We start from the raw sequence: 22,175 nt of genomic DNA, 5'->3' as shown, positions 1-22,175 counted from the left end.
TTTACTTATTCTTCATCAGTGCAACTCCATCTGACCAATTAGGAGAACATTAAATAAACAGAAAAAAAATCCGTCAAAAATTTTAAATTAATGGGGTGTTTGGTGCATCCAATTCTACAGCCCTCATAAGCTTTTGCTATGCAGTTCATTCTCCTTCAAATAAATATGCTGAATATATGTAGTATTTTTGATCGTACTCAATAGATCATTAAATCCAAATGTTATGCGGCAAACCATAGCAACGGTATGGTGAGTAGAGTCCTTGAAGTAATAAAGGTTGGACAATGCACGAACCGTATCTGCCTGGACAAACATAACAGAGAGATCTATTTATATTGGTAATGGAGATACCTTTCTGACAGCGTCTCTTCACAAATTCTCTTTTCAACTTATGAATTGTACACATAGGTGCATAGAATTTTATTAACTCGTCTATTGTTGATTTAATGACCTAAGGACGAATATCCCATGGCTTGAATCTTTCTCTGCTCTTCTTCTGAATAAATAAATATGTAAATATTTCGTCAAAAGGACTCATTAATATTCTACTCGTTACCTAATATACATACATATGGATAAATTAGGGTAATTAATTTTTTACAATTGTATATGCCTGTACCATTTTAGGACTAGTTTAGTATTATGTATGGATAAAATTTAAATTTAAAAAAAATTAAAGTAACAAACAACACGCATAAAATGACTTCAAATTTATGTTGTTAGCTTATATATAATTTTAGATATACAGATATTTTAATATAAACTTAAGAATCCCATAAATACAAAATAAAGTATAAATCCTTGGACTCTGTAAAGTTCCAAATTGGTTCCGATAATGTCATCCAATAGAATTAATATCTGCAATGAGCTATTTATTTTTACAACAGGGTCCATACAAATATTATATTAATTTAACACTTATAAATATTCAGCAGAGAGGGAATAATAAGACATTATATTTACATATTTGATCAACTCTCCTTTATTTACTTATTAGAGATAGGTGACTTGAAGTGTATAAAACATGTCCTAGAAAGTGGGACCTAGAAAGTGGGACCTTTTTTTCTTGTTGGTAATCTGAACAGAATTTTGTATTTTCCAAAGCTGTTATCATTATTGTTTGATCCTTGAGAAGGGAACATCTCATAATAAAGTAATAAAGAGTATGTCCACTTATGGATGACAGAGACTAACGGGAGGACAGCTCATCTGTTCTCCTTCAAAAGATTATACAAATTGTAAAGATTACCATGTTGATTTTCGGTTTATTTTTATTTTTATATAACGGTGGGGATAGGCAGGGCGTTAAGTTCAAATCGGAGATTGTGCCGGCGATTTTATTATGATGTAGCAGTCTGATATCGTTTCTTTTTTTTTTTTTTTTTTGCAGTAAAAACATTGTAGTATGAACAAACTTTAGGGAAGTTTTGGGTATCATGGCGACAGCTGCTCCAGATATAAAGAAGATTGTATTTACGGAGGAGGAACAGCGTTGCACCATTACGATTATTTTTGACCACAATGGATTTCAAATCGGGAAGTCATAACTGTTACTGGCATCCCAATCCGGACAGTTCTAAATACTCATCACCCGGCTATGTCTCAGACAGGTTACGGAAGCGGCTAAGTGAGCACTTCAATGACTTTATTGGTAAAGGAAATTTAGTCACCTGCAGATCTTAATTTGAAGGATTATTCTGTCTGGGGCTATGTTGAATCTAAAACAAATTGAAAATCTAATACCATCAAGGAGACAATTACCAACATGCCAAGGAATTAACTCGTCATCACCTTCTCCTCTTTCTTGCCCGTATCAAGCCCATAATTGATGCTTGAGGTAGATACATCAAATAATCTCTTTCTATACATTTATATGAACAGGTCAACTTAATTTTAAAGTAGTTTGACTGAAAAATTTAGTTTCAGTAACAATCTAAAGATTTTTGAAAAATGCCACCTTTTGATCTTAGCCTATATTATAAATCCCTGTCCGTGACTCATCTATTAATAAACATTTCTCTAACACACTCCTGAGCATATAGATGATTATTATATAATCATCTATTCAAAATTTATATAAATTATCAATTAAGTGTGTGTATGGACCAAGAAAAACGGGGTTTAGGGTTCCCTCCATATTTGTACAGGATACTGTTTTTATCTAAAACTACCACTAATGTTTAGTGATGAAAATCGATTGCAAAAGAAACAAAAATAAACATAGTAACCCTGATAATTTGAAGAATATTTTGTAGTAGATCAGCTACAATCAGCTGTGAAAAGGGAGGAGATAGGAAAATGAAATAAACGAGGATATTGGCAAGAATTACTCTGATATCAGTCCCGTAGGTTATTATCCGTCTTTTATGAGGACACACGAATTTTCAATCATTTTTTGAATCTAGAAAAAAAAAATCTCTAACCAGGGATTGAATAATAATGGCAATTGCTCATGAGAAGAAAGTTCATTCGTCAGATTATAAATTCTCAAAAAAATGGTCTAGTTAAAAAATTACATACGATTTACATCACTACTAATGTTAACGAAATACTTTCATATTAATTATCCATAAAGTCATTTATGGGTGAGATATTTTCTGATTTTGATAAAATAAAGATAATTCAAGCCAATGACAAACAAAAATTTATCCATTGTCACTACAGGAGATTGATTTTGTACAAAAGAGTCAATAAGTAATTAACCTATGTACATGTTATCTGTATAAATGTACTCTTACGCACCCCAACTGAAGGACAACCTCGGACATGATAGTTAGTTTAAAAATAATAATAGGCATATTAAGTGTGTAGAAACTCTCTGTCCACACCCATCGTTTGGACATTAACGATATTTAAAAAAAATATATATATATTTCATGAGTATGTCCAAATCCAATAATAACAGCTGTTCATTAATGCTTCAACTTGCTCAGGCCTTTTAAAAAATTACTTCATTAGTGTGGGGATACCTCATTCAATTATGTAATCACCTTTTGAGACTAATCGAAAAAGCTAGTCCCATTAATCTTAGTTATGGAGCTCCTATAACCTGTCAAATTATGAGTGAATCACGCCATACTTATATAGGTTGCGTGATGTAGATATTGGCATGACTTTATAAAGTGACGTCTTATCATTGACGTTACATTATAGATAGAATATTAAAGTGACAGTTCATTGACATATTTTTATTCTTTATTTTAAAAATATGTAAATAACATTTATTACCTTCATAAAAGAAGTTGAGAATCACGCAATCTTGGGTTTTTTTTAAATTTGACAATATAAGTTACCTGCATAAACACTGCAAGGCTTCATATTAACACTTGTCCAAACGTCTGGGGCAGGCAAATTTTTCTGTCATACAGGTGTATACAGTGTATATGCAGTCCGAACAGACAGCTGGTACCAATTCATGTATTTTGAAGTTAATGTGCAGTAATATTGTATTTGTATTGAATGAATAGATTAGTTATCGGTCCCATATATATATATATCTATACGGTAGTTATAACATTAAATGAAAGAGCCAAAAAGCGACTGTTAGCTAAATGTCGCTATGGTGCTGCGTTTTAATATTTTTCCGCAAGATGCCGCTTTTCAAATGACGTCATATATTTATATAGAACGTGTAGAATGGTCATGTTAAAATAAAATAAACCGAAAATCAATATGTTAACCGTGACAAAAATGCTTAGGACTGAAAGAATAATGCTCATGACGTTTCATTATATTAGCTATACTCAGCTGTGACAAGTGAGGAAGGAGAAAGGACATAAACAAGAACATTTACTAGAATTACTCGGATGTCGATCCCCAATTCTACTCTGAGTCCAAAAAGGACTTACAATTAGAACTCCACAACAAATCCTCAGGATTACTCTCCGTCATTTATGAGCACACATGAATGTTCTGTCAGGGTTTGAATATAATTGAATCTATTTAAGAAATGATGTTCAATACTCAGGAATTAGATAATACTAACAGCTGCTAAGGAAAAGAAAATTCATTCTTTGGAATATCAATTCCAAAAAAACAGGCCAGCCAAAAAAATAACACGGATTTGTTTGAAAATAAAGTCTGCCATTAAGAATCGTGATATTTATGAATGACGGTGACGTAATTATATTTGTGCTTCTCTCTTTTTTTCTTATGTGACCACGTTCAGAGTGAGAAGCAATTATAGAGAACGACGTGTTTCATAGAATAATCCAATGTTGCTTAGATAAAGTTGAAAAAAAAAAAGTTTCCTCCAATCCGGATTTGGCTCTCTATTTCCCCCACGTAGATCTCTTCTGCAGAGTAAAACGTTTATATGCCTTTTGATATACCACACACGAACTGCATAATTGTTTTGTTCTCTTTACCTACATATGTTTTGAATGGGGATACAACAACCTAGGTAGCTTCAAAAAGGATAGCACACTATAAAAGTACATTCCTTTTTGGTGGCTCTTTGGATGTTGATGATCTCTTTTTATGGTGGAATAATAAAGTTATTTGGATTTCCTGTAGGGTATATTTTGCTTTGTTCTTTATTGGAGGTTTGAACAAAATACCTGACTGACTGGATTGTTTTCCTCCTTATTTTTCCACAAAATATAATGTATATACATTCTACACGCAAGCGATAATATCAAGTATTTCCTCAATATCTGTTTCTCATCTTAAAGATCCCTTTAGCTCACTGATTAAAACCATTAATTGGATTAAAATTCTAAAAATATGACACAGCTGGAATAGTCTGATGTGAGATATTAAACACTTTCACACCATAATTTCATTTTCTTGATATATTAATTCAAAGGTAGTCATGGGGCAGTAGTCCTACTGTTGTCAGGATACAAATCGAAATACCCATGGGTATTTCGATACTTTTTCGACTAATAAACAAATTTGATTTAGATCAATTTTCATTCACGTACAGGTAGGTCTGTCTGTCGGTCCTTATAGTTTTAATTTGGTTCAGTCCAGTCGGAGTCTAGTCCTATCGATATAAAATAAAATGAAAATAATTTTTATATTGAACTTTTTTAGAAAGGTCGATTATTTTTCTATTACTACGGTATTTCAATGAAAATTTATTCTTTGTGCACATATTCAAAAAAAATCATACAAGTGCAAGAAACTAGTCAAGAATGGTCCCTGTGACAAGTGTTCTCTCTAAAAGTCTTAGTCTTGACTCGAGTGTTGTATTGTAAAATCAAGTTCATTTTGTGTTCATAGAGATATCACAAGCAATAATTTTTCATATGAATCAAGGGCAGTTGGGGTAATTTTCTCTAGCCCACGCTTGATTATAAAAAATAGGGGCAAAAGCTCATAAAATAATGTAATTTCTGATTTAAACAATATATTTTTTGAAAAACAATTTTTTTATAGAGTCCAGTATAAATTTTTTTTTAAAACAACAAAAGAATTCGAAAATTATTTTCTTTAGAAAAAAAATTATCTTAGCTCTAGACACTGCTGACGGTAAAACCGGCCTTGATTTTAATACTCGAATTCATCATAATTTACAGGGTATTCATATCGAATCGGTGAATTTTTCAAAAATCTTTAAATTGTTACTGAGGGCACATTATTCGGAGGATTTACTTGACAATTGATTTGAATTGTACAAAGGAGTGTTAAAATAAGGTCATTTGACGTATCTGTCTCCAGCATCAATATCAGGCTGGATCTGAGTCCGTAAGGAGGAGCAGGTGTTGACGAGGTAGTTCCTTGGGGTATTGTAAACTCCTGATAGAGGCTATCAGATAGGCCTTGATGATATCAGATAAAGATCCAGACTGCTGGGGAGCCATATTTATATCTGAATGAAGTCACAGCAGTGCTTACTCAGCCACTTCAGCGACTGGGATCATATGTCTCCAAAAGAGCATTAAAAATATTTTGCACATTTGGGATTGAGACCCCAATCACCAGTATCATTTGAGACGTCCTACTAATTCGATCTTTTATATATCTGGATTAGCTGTCGTCTAGGTGGCCAAAACTTCACTAAAGTATATTGATACAACAACGTTTCTGCTGTCAAAAAAAAACAAACGCTATCAGACATCATAACAAAATCACTGGCGCACGGCAGAACCGATTTGATCTTAACGCCTTGTATAATACAATACTCTCAAATAAGTGAGAAGTTGACTCGACGTCCGTAATTCTTCAAAATATGAGTCTTCAGTCTCGTATAAATGTATTGTATGTACACGATGAGGACTAAAAAAAGGACAATTTTAAAAGCCGTTTTCACTTCTAAATATTTTTATTTTGTACCATTTTTCTGGCAAACTTTTGAGGCAAAAGTTGGTAATTTAACAATTTTCTACACTTTTTATCCTATGTTGGTCTTGCCCTCCAAGTCGCACTAAACAGCAAAGTCCAGTAGGTTCACCTCTGGCGAGGACGGAGGCCATAAGTCTGCCGGTAAGAGGACATCCATGTTCTCGCTGCAGAATTGCTGTTCTTTCTTGGACGTGTATGCCAGGGGGCCGTCTTAGCTAAACAAATAGTTTTTCTTGGGGCACGAGCTCTTCAAATCATGGCTAGACATGGTACCAGATTACCTTGTAGTAGACGTCTGTGTTGACTTTCTTGTTAGCCTTGAAGAAGTAGGGAGGCATCTTGCTGGATGTTTGGTACTGAAGGTTCCCTCGACCTGAGCTCTTGATTCAGCCAAGAAGCGATCATTTCTCCTATTCAGAACAGTGTCCACTGTGAAAATCTTCTTGTCGGAGATCGACTTGTGCGTGGAGGAGATCGCATACCCTCTGCCGTTTTGCTTGTTGATTGGACATTTTTGATTGCCAAAAAAAACAAAACAAACATCAAACTCAAGCTTCTTGTCAGCTCTTTGAATGGTAGCAAGTACAAAATTGCTAGACGGCCTCGAAGAGAATTTTAGCAGATATCATATTTTTATAATCAAGCGTGGGCCGGTGTAAATCAGCCCAATACCCTCCAAAAAACTGACCCTGACTCCAATGACAAAGGAGTATCTGTTATGTCTCCATGGACACAAAAACAAATTATTATAATTGTATATGAGTATCAATGGACATAAATCCCCTTAATGCAAAAGTAATTTAGATTGAGCACTGCGATATGATATCTACTCTCCGAAGCTCATTTAAATTCTTCTCACTATAACACAATAAATTTGCATATTATGCTGTAGTTTTAATGAAAAATATCTTGAGTAAATTACAGTCGTATAATATGTAGATGGGAGGATTCCGTCCCACGGTTTTTTCCTAATTTATTTGTTGATTCAAGGCTTCTTTAATTCACCCCTTCTCCGAATAGATAGGTACACTTATTATATAAATATACAGGGTGGATTTTTAAATGGTCCCCTATTTTAATTACAATTATCACCACAAGTATAAAGATTGAGGCTTCGGTTGACATTACAACAAAGATTCCTTGTTTCAATGTAAACAAAGTTTTTTTATTCACCTTCCCCTTAAAATAAATGAGATAAACGATACGGCAACTAAAAGATTAAGAAGTGAAGTCAAGATCCTTCACAAACATCGTATTCAATACAGTGTGTAAATTAATCCGGAGTTTTACTTGGAATTTTTGAGGGGAGCAGACTGCTATGAGCCCGTAAAACTTTCTCATACAAAGAGCTTAATTTCTAATACCAGATAATAATTTATTTTTTTTGGTCAGATGGCTTGACCAGATGTGATCATAATGGATTTTTCATATAAAGAATAGTTAGGAAAAAGCCTATGAAGTTAGTGTAAGCAGCAAAGCTCAGTTATGGGTAATTTTAAGTCATATTTGGACAAAATACCAGAAGAAAGTGTAACGAGCGTTTCACCAAAGTCATCAAGGACAAGGGTGATGAAGTTTTCCATCAACAGCAAGGATGATCTCTTTCCCTGTTTTAAGTTATCTTGGCACAAAATAATAGAAACACCTGTGTGGGTTACATGTAAAGCGGTTACAAGCGATGGCCAAACTTTGGCAAGGATTCATCATTTTTTAGCCCATTTTAAAGCATTTGGTACAAAATACTTGAACAAAATGTGTGGACTACATGTAAAGCGATAACAAATGTTTGGTCAAAGTCATCAAGGCCAAGGGTTGTGAAATTAATGTCACCATCAAGGACAATTTATTGGCCCATTTCAAGTCATCTTGGTACAAAATGTCAGAATAAACTGTCCAGTCCCCATTTAAAGCGGCAACGATGCCATTGGCCTCAGTCATTAAGACCAACGGTGGTCATTTTACATAGCCTTGGTATATTCTCTTTTGCATGGTTAAACTTCAAAGTTTATTAATGAACTTTGTCAATCAACACAATCTGATTTTGCTTTATTTAAATCCACATAGAGTTTAAACAACAAACTACCCTGTACAGTGTACATGTAATAAATAATTCTTATCTTTTCTCTACATTTACAAGTTTCTTATAATATTTAACCTCGTTCGATATCTCTATCACTGGCTCTATCATATACTATGAACCTAATCATCTGTCAAGTATGCATGCTTTACAAAGTAGCTATAAAATGGGCTGAAAAAAAAAAGTATGATACCCCAATATAAAGTGAGTTTTATTGTTATTGTATAGGGTGTTATATACTTTGTATATGTAGATAGGATCATTCCATGTTTTGATAATTCAATTCTCCTACTCTAAATATACAGGGTGATCAACATTACTCAACATGTTTATTTTAATACATGGTGATTTTTTCATTTCTGTTTTTGTTCCGCTTTAAATAACTTTTCATTAAGAGATTTTAAGGAGATATATATAATGTAAAAAAAGTTTAAAATTTAATTATTAATATATCTTGTTTCTTAGTGTGGATCATTAGTTGATTAGATATTGGCGACTTTACAAAAGTCTTAAAAATTTTGGTTTTTCTTAAATGAATTTGGTGCCAATTACATGGTTTGGACAAACGGCACAAATTTAAAATTATTGCATAACATTGTATCGGATATCATCATTTTTAGCTTTTTATCATCATTATTCATGGAATTATTTGTGTTCAAAGAAATTAGCAAATTCCAAATAATCAAAATGAATTTAAAAATCGTTTATTGTATATTAGAAATAGAAAGAATGAACTAAATTTCATTAATAAAGCACAAATAAAGACTCAGTAGGGTAAATTGCAGTTATTTTTATTTTTATAAAATATTCTGTCAATCCTTTTTTTGGCAATATTAATTAACTACAGCAAATTATTTACTCCAATTCATGATAGGAAAAAACTGTATTCCCCCAAAAAAAAAAAAAGATTCTAGAGTGAACCCACGCCCGCATCGTCATTACTTTTCCATCCTGATTGACACAATTTATAAAAAAGGAAGTTATGATGCAGCACCCTGTATATGAACGTACTTTGTACAAACTATAATAATATATGATGATATGATTATTTGATTGGAGAATGTGGGAGATAAGGAATTGGATCTTTTATAACAGAGAGATTTGTAATGGAAGTAAGTGTAGAGATTGTATTTACATTTTATTAAAGGCATCTCAAATGTGTCCTTTGTGTGGATAAATCAGGATTTTGAATTACATATATCCCATATTATTCAAGATATTCCAAAATGAAAAATCTCATTTCTACGAGATGTCAAACAGCACTCCTACAACATGTATGAAAATACTCAAATGTGCGCTTATTTTTCCAATGACTGCATAGGTTTAAAATATTATGAGATACTGCTTGCCCTGCAGCCTTCTTAGGCACTTTCACAAAAACTTCAAGCTTATTGCACTCAGTAGTGTTTACAACTTTTTTGATTTTATAGACAAAGCTGTCGTGACGCCATTTCATAGATATGCCAGTCGAAAAAAATGGATTTTTGTTGGGAAATACGAGGTTGGGTGGCAAAATAACCGGACCCAATGAAAATGAGAACTATTCATAAACCAATTCTAGCCCAAAGACCAAATAGATATGTGGCTGCACTTCTGAGCGCATATGATTCCGAGTCCAAGTCCGGGCTTGACAAATTACAAATCCAGTAATGAGAACAATTTCTTATTTCACCCCTAAATAAAAGTGTGTTTTAATCAGGGAATTCTAGATCATGTGGTTTAAATATTGATAGTTTTTTTTTAAAATGATTTTATTCAATGCAATTTTATAATTAAAGCCATATTATAAAGTTTTCTTAAGATTTATTAGAAATTAGTACATTTCAGGCTTGTAAGCGTCCTGGTAATTTTTCGGGCCGTTCTTTTTTTTCGATCAGCGTTCACTCATTATTTCTGTTCCGTTTTACGTTCTGTTCCGCGTTCCAATCATAAGGTAGTACCATATACAGTATACATATATACTTTGATATTGGCAGGGAGGCCTCATTTGAGAACTACATAGGTTTGAAGATTGTTTAACACAATAATTCAATGAATATTAGCGTTCAAACGAACTACAGTTGATTAAAATCGGTTCATTCATTGTCGAGATGTATGCCAAAATGCAAAGTATAGCCAATTTGATTCGCTTCCAGCACAGCAAGAAGACAAGATAAACTGGACCGTGGACGAGTCTAGAAACTAAAGAAACGACCGCTACCTCTCCTACATGGTCGATGAGGTTCTGCATGTCAACCAGACTAAGTTCCCAGCCTCTACGATGATGTTGAGAATTGCAGCATCAGACGGGAATAGGAAACCCCCTTATTGGTTCCCAAAAGGCCTGAAAATTGTGGCCAAGGATTACGAGAACGTCCTCAAGAAGGTGGTCTTACCCTGAATGAAGCCCAACTACCCAGAGGGAAACTATGTGTTCCTGTAGGACTCCAACTATGTGAAAGAGGAAGCAATAACTCGAGGATTATTTTTCCGATTTCTTGAAACATGATTTGTGGATTCCCTCCTCGCCCTACATAAATCCTATCGACTATATTATCTGCTGCTATATCAAAAGTAGGGCCTGTGCCGTATCCCATCCCAGCGTCGACACCCCTATGCTCTGTGCTACTGCCACAAAATATGTCTCCCAAGCGTTAGTCTTTGCTCTATTAGCCCTATAAGTCATATTTAAAAAAAATATAAACCTTGATTTTTTGAATTTTTGGTAAGTTCTATTGGAACGAAACGCTCATCCTTCAAAAAAAAATCCATTCTTTTTAGCATTCCATTCATTGATCACACGTTCCATGGAACGCCATTCAATTTTGCGTTCTGTTCACAAGGCTGGTCCATTTAATGTACTAAAAATATCAGTTTTGAGTCCTCAAGATGGTGTCTCCTTCATTTATGATGTAATTTATCACATAAAAGAAAACGTTATATTGAACATATTCATGTCTACAACATAGAGTTGAATTCCTTTTTCAAAAGTCTATATTGATCTATGTACAAGAGGACTCTAATAAACCTGTTATATTTTTCCCTTACAATATTTTTATTGCCATAATTAATTTGAAGCCTTTCATGTATGGAAGAGGCTGATGTAATAAATTCTACATACTTATATAAAAATAAGTCTCGATAAACATCAAGTTCTGTTAGGTTAGTAATATAGCATTGTGTATTTATTAAAATACCTGGGAAGTAAGAATCATATTTGGTGTGTTGTTTGTATTTATTAGGTAAATACGAATTTAAACTCTTTGGCCCACGCAATCTCATTTAAGATTTACGCCAGAGTCCTTGTATACATAATATTTAAGTATATTTATGGAGGATATAATATCTTTATTTTGGGAGAATCCATTAATATGCTCCTTCATGACTCGCTAACACTAATTTAGCGTTACCTTGCTAACACTAATTTACCCTATGAGTATGAACTTTGTTGTCATCTGTCGATGACCTCATCTAACTTGATACGGCTATAAAGAACACACGGACACACACAAACTCTATTTCATATATATAGGGGGAAATCTGGCATTTTTCATAATTCCCAGGCAATCAATAAAATTTCCAATAATTCGATACTGCATCATAATATAACATAGTAATATTTTATAATAAGTGTAGCTTTACATCTCTATTTGTATATGATAGCCAAAATTTATTCATAGAAATAAATTAATTACCAATAGTTATATTTCTTCTGTATATATGTTACGGGCAATGTGGAAATGCCCTTCGTGGCGGGCAATGTGTAAATAGACAATTTTTAAAATTTCAAATAGAGTGGGCAATGGTCATTTTAACCTCATTTACATCGCCAGCTAAAATTTCTGGCTTTCTGCAAGCAATTTGATCATTAAGGATTTAATAAATATAAAATTTCAGGGCCTTATTTCTGTTTCTTTTTGGAATAAAGGTTGCATGATACAAGAAAAGTAATGACGTCTCATAAAACACAATGGAAGAAACGTATTTAAAGAAGTCCTTCACGTCGTTACCTTTATTGTTCTGTCGAATAGATACGAACGAAAAGGTCTAAATCACTTTGTAGTTGCACAATTCTTTCGAATCAGAAGACTGATTAGGAGAAAAGAAACAGAAACACTGACAACTGATAATATATTACAGTATAAATTTTTGTGTTCGTGAGGTTTTTTCCATAACATTCTAATTTTTTATGAACAGCTTTTCCCAAAAAAATTAAAATTTTATAGCTTATTTTTGAAATGTCTTTCTTCCAACTTAAATTTTTTGTGAGCAAAATTCCAAAAACCAACACCCCTACCCCTTCAAATATATATATATATATAATCCACGTTTAACACCAAAATGTAGACCATATAATCAACATTTCTCCAGTTATAGTGGTTCATGAAGGACTTCGAGAGTGTCATGACTATTACCAGAGGAGGGGCTTAGATTGGTACTCAACATAAACTTGAGTCAATATTTGGAAGACTTGCGGCTCCATTTGATCTCACAGTCAAAGACTTAAGACTTTACTTGGACTCAAAAGAGTTGAGACTTTATTGGATTTCAGGTCCTTGTTTTAGATCCAGGTAGTTTCGTTTCTTTTCGAGAATTTTATTATTCTATTTTTAAGTTCCTTTTTTAAATTGACGCGGTTCAGAACCACAGTTTTGGTCTTTTTACGCGTATCTTCAATTAGATACAGGGTTGGCAATAAAACGTGGACTATTATTTATTTATGATAATTTGCTCATTAATACGTTAAGGTTTGGTGATTATTTTTTTATTTTTTGACTTTCTGGTTGAACCATCCTTTGTGCATTAACAAACAATAATAAATATTTCGTCATCTTGTCATCATGAGTGAACAGGAAGCCAAAAGGCAGCGCATTTCAGAAATTTTAGACGCTGAAGTTGAGGTGGCGAGGATTATGGACATTGTGAAGTGCTCCAAGAACTCATGATAGAGAAGAAATTTCCAGGAAACAGGAAGTGGAGGGAACAATTTAAAGAGGGATCCAGAGTTCCTGTCCAGTTTAGAGAAGAAGATCAATGAGAACCCTACTAAATAGATAAATCCTCTTCCCAACGACTTCTCCGTTGATGTTAGGACCATCAACACAACTTCTGATAGAGGTTATGAAGGCAAAGAGGCTCAAGAGTCCACACTTTGCTTCCCAGCCCTGTAGATCTTGAACCAAGTGTTCGGTTCTACTAACATGTAACCGAGAGACTATACCGAAGCTAACAAACGCATTTTGTTTATTAATTTCTTAGATTTGATTATATCATCATACCCTAATGCGATATGGACAAACTAACAACACATTCATAGATGGTGCATAGATCCTGAATAAAAACAAACAACCACTGTAACAACACTCATATCCAATTAGAAATAGTGCCTCCACCCACCCTAGAATTTGTGACCACTCACCCACATCTTTGCAAGAATTGGGTAGGAAGAAAACCCCATTGATACGGATCAGTTCTCCTTAGCAAAGTGGGCGGTTTTTAATAATAAACGGAAGCTGAACTATCTATTCGAAGGATACAACGACCTTATTTTACGCAGTATTACACTTCTTTCATTTGAAATGACCTGTTTTGTTGATGGATAAATAAATAAGGATGATATCGTTGCGTCTTAGTATCGATATACTATGCACTAGCAAAGTACATATTTCTAATATCTATATTTATTTTCGAAATGATTCAATTATCTCTTGGTAAGTTAATAATGATATAAATCCATACTGATTCCATATCTCAATGGAATTAAGTTTTGCTCATTCCTACTGATAATAAACAACATACTTTTTAGACAATTCAAAAACCATACTTATTTAATATTCTTATAATTATATATTGTTATTAACTTTTTGCACTCTGTCACAATGCACTTCTCCACACTAGACCAAAAATACAAACAAAGAAACTTTAGGGTATCGGAGGGCATGTCATTCCAATTTATCTCAACTGTTGTTTTTAATGTCTCGACGATTGAGGTTACTAGTAGCACAGGCCTCAGTGTCAGTGGCCTACAAAACAAAGTCATTCATGAGATTTGGGGGCCCAAACTCATTTGAACAATCTATTTACGGCAGATTTGTCCATATTAAGGACTATGGCAATCTTTCCTACATTAAAATTGATGTTGTTCTTATCTTGTACTCCACAACCTCAATGTTAGCCTCAGTAGGCGCTGAGGACCAGAATGGATACGATGAAAAAATCCTCTAGTTTCATTCGAATGCTTTATAATGTTGTAAACAGTCTTTTGTCTTGTTTAAATCTTTTAGGAACGTCTGGTGGAGTTTTAGTTTTTGCGTAAATGCGCATACGTTGTTCTTTCATTTCGCTGCAATAGCTACTTATTTTGCATATTTGTTTCTTAATTTTTTCACAGAGCTAAAGCTCTTGAATTATACAATCTATTTCCCCAAGTAGGGAAATATACCACCTAAGAAAAGTTAATTTAGTTCTAAACAAGGTTATGCCATCATGCAATTGGACTTACTAGAATTTATAATTGGACAGACTGATATGACGTCATAAAGAATAACAGCAGCACTCTAATAGTAACAGTCAAGAAAGACGATATAGAGCTACTCTCGCTAACAGTTATACTCTTTGACATCACTATTAAAAAGCGTGGTGGAAGTCAAACATTTGTAGGAAAAACATTATTGTCTAAACTTATATTTCTATTAATCTTGATTTTAAAAAGAAATTCATTATTCTTAAATATATGTCTTTGTAATGAATATTTTACATTGCATAGGTGCTACTGGGTAATGCTATATGGCTGTATAAACATAAGATATCGTACTCAAAGAACTTTTGACATCATTTACAGATTACTTGAATAATTATTGTTTGAGCTTACATTAAAGATGGACACTATACTAGTAAAAAGAAAATACGCTAAAATGAGCAGTTTTTCTTTGGTACAGACAAAAATGCAAACCAGGCAGCTGATAATGTGTACATATTTGTTCTAGACAAAGAACATATATGTTTATAACTAGAAGAACAATGCAGGCAGTTTAAATCAATAGGGAGCCTTCTTTTGAAGTGCGTTAAACAGCTGAAATTCAAGTCAAAAACTCATTATAAAGTACTAGGGTTACCCAGCCTTGCTCGACCCAAGAAAGAAGCAGGAAATCATATTGACAATGGTCAAAAAAATTAAAAAATTATGCAAAAAATACTTAATATTTTAATATGAATGTTTCGTTGTTGTCGAGAAAGATCCTGACAATTATAATTATCTTAAATTGATAATAACGATGGTACAGGAAATTAACTATATTTTAAACTACAAATACTCATTACACCATATCAATTCGGTAAAGTAAGGAAATCCACAAAGTCTCATCACAGCACTTGCTCCAAATACTATTATTATTGACTCTTGCAACCTTAGAAATAATATTATGAATTTTAAAAAAATGAATATTGTGTTATAAGCTTCAAATAACATACCAACATGTATACCTCAAAAAAAAAAAATCAATGAGGATTCCATTTTTTTTGTCTGTAAAAAAATTGCAAAATCGAAAAAAACTTTTTGCCATAATTTTGCCAAATGAACGTGTATTTATTGGTATTGTAAAGAGAAGTACATATCTACCAATATTTTTTTCGTACTTGCAAAAACAAAAATAAATAAGCCGCAATAACTGGTTCATTTTCATAGATATTGCTCAAAATATTTAATAAAATGTTTTGGATATTAGAAATACACTATTTTAATGTTAGAGTCTAAAATATTATGTACAAAAGGTATTGTTTTATATCATTTCTTCTTAAAAACATCAAGATTGACGTTTGATGAAAAAAAAAGAAGATAAAAATGAATAATTATTCAGAAAATCACAGATATTTCTGTTAAACATCAACTTTTATGTGACAAATTTATATGCAAACGAATTTCTCAAATTTTATTTTATACACCAATTCAATATTTTATTCAAAGTTGGTTAGTTTTTTTTACCGTGAAAAAACAAAATTCTAATTTTCTCGAATTTCTTTTTTTGCCCATAACTTTTTCGATTTGAATACATTTACAAAACGTACACAATGATAGACTTGTTTTTTAAGACTCAACCCCCTATCTAGTCTCCTTGCAGCTCCAAAAAACGGTTTTGTGTTTTGGGTATAGCATAATCTCCCCTTATATGACCCAAAAATCCGCACCCTCGTCTTAGCCTGACCAGGTTCAAAAGAGGCAATGATACAAAATTTCAGCCTACTACGTCCAACGGTATGGAGTCCTACAAAGAACACAATGGCACACACAAATTCTATTTTGTACGATTATTTATATATAGATTTGTAAATATGATAAAATATCTACTTTTTATTAATAGAATTTCTTCTTTTTTCTGTTGCTCCCTCTCGTTGTTACCTTTATTGTATCACAAAACCTTTTCTCTGAAAAGAAACATAAAAAAGCCCCAAAATCATCTAGTAGTTAGCCAAATAAGTCACTCATACCAACTGCCATTTATATGTTCTGTACTTCCAGAGTATCCCTGTCATATTATTTCTTCAACATTTTTAAAATAAATTACATATTGTATTAAAATTTACATAGTATTTTATTCGATACTGTATTATAATATTGATTAGAAATATTTTATTAAAAAAATAGTTATGAGTAGTTCTTATATTATTTCTGTGAAGAAATAGCCAAAACTTCTTCATATAAATTATAAAATTGTCAATATATATATATTATAATTATAAAATATCTACTTTTTATTATTCTGTCGACCAGAATGGAGACGATGAAATTATTCTCTAGTAGCTCGCTCCTTTCATTCAGCTGACGTGTTGCTCTTCTAGTTCTTTATGTTTATATTTTCTTTCGTCGAATTCTGACCTTCATTGCAACTGGACCAAGCTTTGGTCAATAAGAGGGCAATTGCGTTGCCACGCACATATAAAGTCAAAAGCCCTGGGAGGGTCGGAGGTTCCACCATATAGTCATGATCCGCACCAAATGATGACTATATGTATGTTCGTTTCTATGTTGAATGACTTTGGAGATTAAAAAAATAGACTCAGAGCCCTGAGCGTTGTAGGATTGACTTGAGAAGAGGAATCTTCTTTCTTAAAAAACAATCCTGAATGAGTCCTTTTTGTTTTTAAAGCTCTTGGGAGCTATATTGATATATATTATTTTTTATAACTTAATAATTTAATTTATTGTCAATAATTATTAAATTAAAAATCATTTAACACGTATTTGTTGTTCAATAGAATTATTATACAATATTCCTTGGGATTTTCAATATAACTTTGCAACAGGGACGCTTTTGAACCCATCAAGGACATGGAAAATAGATGTAGTGATGTAATTTGAATGTTGAATTCCATGTATTACCTATTAATTGATCCTTTTACGGAGTCTCCATGGGGAATTATCGGTAGATTAACTACCTAAATGGCTTCAAATCTCATACTGATGGACTCAATTTTTTTGGACTGGAAGTAGCTGAAGAAATATGTATATTATACATTTTAAATATTCTTCCAATCACTTCTCATAAGCAAGCCAATTTTTTTGGCTATATATATGCAAAACACAAATCTTTTTTTTTATTTAAAATTAGCAAACTACCTCATAAAACCTCTGAGCACTCAAATAAATGGATATTAGAAACACCGATCTTTATTCATCTTCTTGAACACTTATAGGTAATCCTACTTGCTAGTGTTGTTCACAGAAGCGTCCACAGGGGGTGAACAGGAGGGGCTGCAGCCACCCCACAAATTACCGAATCTTTACTTCTTCTTTTTTTTCAAGAAATGTAATATATTTTTTCAATTTTGTTTTTAAAGAAATTAATTTTTTATTGCAGCTGTGGATTTTTTAATTTTTTTATACTACATTGATAATTGTTCTTCCGATCATTTAACCATCCAAAATTTATGAATTATAAGTTTTAAACTAAGAAAGAATGAAAGTTGTCTTATATTAAAGTCATTAAATTTATGATCTCTCTCACTCTGTAGCTATGGATTTTTGAATTTTTCTCCGAAAAATTTAATATTTGAAAAATATTTTTTTTTTTTTTTTTTTTTTTTTTTTGTGAACAACCAGCTGTCGATTTTTGAAAAAAACTTCCAAAAACTTAAATTTTCTGTGAAAAGCGATGGATTTTTGATATTTTTCTCCAAAAAAGGTAATATTAAAAATTAATTTTTTTTTTTTTTTTAAATAATAAAAACCAATCCCATCAAAAAAAAAATATATATCTATTTATACATATTTCGGGACGCCCCTACATCTACACACCAATGTTTGAAAAAGATAATGTATTTTGTTTTATCCGGATTCAAAAAGTTTTGGGTCCACTCGAGGAAAAAATCCGTTTAATCCTAGCATGTTAAAAATTTTGATGTATCCAATGGGAATCTTATTCATTAGTAGGGGTAGTACCCGGCATTGCCCAGAGTACTTAGGAGTCGACTAAAAACAAATTTTGCTTTAATAATGTAAAAGATAATATCCCAACAAATCATTAGAGTTACTATCCGTTTTTTACACACTCACACGTAACTACTCAATACTTATATCAATTTATATGTGTTGTGTACTCAAGAATGAAAGAATTTGGGAGAAAAAATTGTTGGAATGACGGATGAATACTTTAGTCTCTCCAGCCCTCATTAATATAAGTCAACAAAATTCCTTATACAAGTGTGCGCGTCTAAAATTGAACACTCTTTTAAATTTTACGGCTTGAAGGCTTGACGAGGGGTTCTCTTGTAGACCTTAAGGCCAAGATCTTTCCTAACTAGCCGATCCATGGTCCTTCTGCTGATGTTGAACTCCCTGGAAAGGCCGCTGACGGTGACCTTGCCTCTCTTGTCCTCGACAGACTTTTTCACGGAAGCAAACATTTTTTCCTACCTTCGAGGCCTTGACTTAGATCTTGTGGTCGCCTCAGGAGTCCCTTTGGCTACCACACTGTAAATGGTGGTGCGGCTGCAGTTCAGAACCTTAGCAATTTCAGTGGGAGTTTTTCCCCGCGCGGAAAGTTCCAAATTTGTGACTCCACGTCTCTCCATATTATCGGCTGTTGTTTCACTGTTGCTATTTAGATTTTGCTTATTTGTTTATAAGTAGTGAAGACCCTTGCCTCGAAGTATAAACCGGTTTCAACTCAATAAAATCACGAATATGTGCATGGCGTAAAATTTAAAGGGGTGTTCAGTTTTAGACGCGCACACCTGTAACATACCAGCGTTTACATTTCATTCAAAATTTAACATATACTGAAAATACAAATTTGTTATGATATACATGAGAAATCAATGACAAAACAAACAAAAACATGCACTGCACACCCCTTTAATATTTCATTAATACGACTACATTATTACTTATTATATCAAAATATTATAAATCAAGGAGCACATTATAAAGTGCACCCTGTATACTAGTTCGATGCTATAAAAAAATAAATTTTTATAGCCATTTATTTAGGTACAGCTTTAACAAACTAAAAACATTTATAACCTAAAGAACAGTCAATAATCCTTAATAAATACGTGGTGATAAAAAAAATTATATATAAACAACCAAATAAAAGCGTTATAACTTTACTTTTTAAGCAAGGCGTAACAATTTCAATATAGTCTTAAAAATGTTTTCCACCAGAAGATTTGTGGTGTTGTTAATTGCTTTAAGTGAATAAAGGTAATATTGTACTTTCGTTATAACGGCTTGATGTAGGATCATTTTTGCATACGTCAGAGTGAAAAGGTCGTCCCTCAGAATTTTCTCTCCAAAAGATCCAACTCCTTTAAACATCTCACATTTTAAATGACCACAAAGCTAGCTGCGTGGAGAGCTTTGCAGTAATATAAAATGTGGTATCCTCATCCACCTTACAGAAAAAACACTGCTCCTCTGTTTTCGTAATGGAAAACAGTTCAAGTGTACCTGTACAGACTCTGTAAGTAAAACACTTTATGTAGTATTCAATGCAGTTGTTAAATCTTTTTTTAAAGCCATTGAAGGAAGTTTCAATATGAATATGATGTATTAGATATAAGAAACTTTTCTATAACAATTTCTCGTATTTAAACGAGCTTTTGTCATCATCTTTGTGGCTCATAGAGGTACGATAAACGAAGGTTTGTCTTCTCGTAGTATATTTATCCGTTTACAGACTTGAGGTATTAGAAAGGTGATACAAATACGAAAGCTGCCCCAGAAAAATTCCCAACACCCAATGTTCCCAACCAATGGTTGTTAGCTTCATTTTTAATGACTGAGATATGAGAAAGGATTGGCTGAGTTTAGACTCTAGAGTAGCCAGAGAGAGGGCTTGTTTTTTGGAATTTTGAAAATTTAATTTATTTAAAAAAAATTCAAATATTAAGTTTTTTGGACAAAAATTTAAAAAATCCACAGCTGTTCACAAAAAAAAAATGCAAATATTAATTTTTTTAGTAAAACAAATTAAAAAATCCATAACTGACCACAAAAAAATTTCAAAATTTAAATTTGAAGTACTATTATTTTATTTTTTTAATGTTCCTTTAATTGGTTAGATGGAGTTGCACTGATTAAGTATAAGTAAACATTATAGTATTACAGTTACTCCATCTAACCTACGAATCTTTAGGTGAAATCCATATATGTACATACATAGAGTAGGTATATTTCTTTCTCTAGAAATCACGAGGGCGCGAGCGTGCACAAATTTTGTAGAAAAAAAATTCAAAAATCCATAGCTATTTACAAAAAATTAATTTTTTTGGAAAAAAAATTTTAAAATTTTATTTTATGGAATTTTTTGGAAAATTATATTTGTCTTAAATTTGAGGGAGGACTAAAAAATTGCAAAAATGCAAATATTAAATTTTCTGGAATTTTTTTTTAAATCTATAACTATTTACAGAAAAATAATTTTCTGTATAAAAAAGTTTGAAAAATTAAACTTATTTGAACTTTTTTTTGGAAAAATTAAACTTATTTGAACTTTATTTTGGAAAAATAAACTTATTTGAATTTTTTTTAGAAAGTTATTGTTATAACTATTTTTCTTTTTGAAAAAATTTTTTACAAAAAAATCAATTTTTTGGAAAAAAAATTTCTTAAATCCATAGCTATTTAAACAAAAATAATGTTTTTTTGTATATAAAATTGAACAATTAAATTTATCTGAATTTTTTGATTTTTTTTTTGAAAAATTATAATTTTTTTTTTTAATTAATTTTTTCCAAGGAGAGGGGGGAAGGGCTAAAGCCCCTTCAGCCAATCCCCTTGCAAATATGTCTGTGTTGACGCCTCTGTAATTGCAATATACAAAATCCGTTTGGGAACCGAAAGTAGTCTTTTAGTGAACTGAGGCAAAAGAACCGATTCTCTAAAAGGACCCAAAACTCCCATCACTAGTGACAATTTACCGAACTAATGATTATAGATAAGTAAAATATCATGGACATGATATAGTACTGACCAATTATTAAAGTCAAATTAATCAACAAATACAGTATGATATTATATAGAATTTGCATGTTTAAATATCTTCTGTCAATAGTCTAAGTTATTTTTATTTTTCTTTAAAATACATTGATACATAATTGGGTCTTCAAATACTATCAAAATGCCCTCAAAAACAAAAGGTTTTTCTTATCACTATTAGTTATTATTACAAAGTACGTTGAAAAGTCCAAAAAGAGAGGTGTACACACTACATCATGATGATAAAACTAGTTTCTTTTGCGTGGAATAATAATGGAAGGGACTATACATAAAAGATTAACAAGGGTATAAATTATAACATCTTTACGATTGTCAGTGATCAGTTGAAAACAAGCT

This window comes from Lepeophtheirus salmonis, chromosome 1, assembly GCF_016086655.4.
Source record: "Lepeophtheirus salmonis chromosome 1, UVic_Lsal_1.4, whole genome shotgun sequence".
Taxonomy (NCBI): domain Eukaryota; kingdom Metazoa; phylum Arthropoda; class Copepoda; order Siphonostomatoida; family Caligidae; genus Lepeophtheirus; species Lepeophtheirus salmonis.
This window is presented reverse-complemented; position numbering follows the sequence as displayed.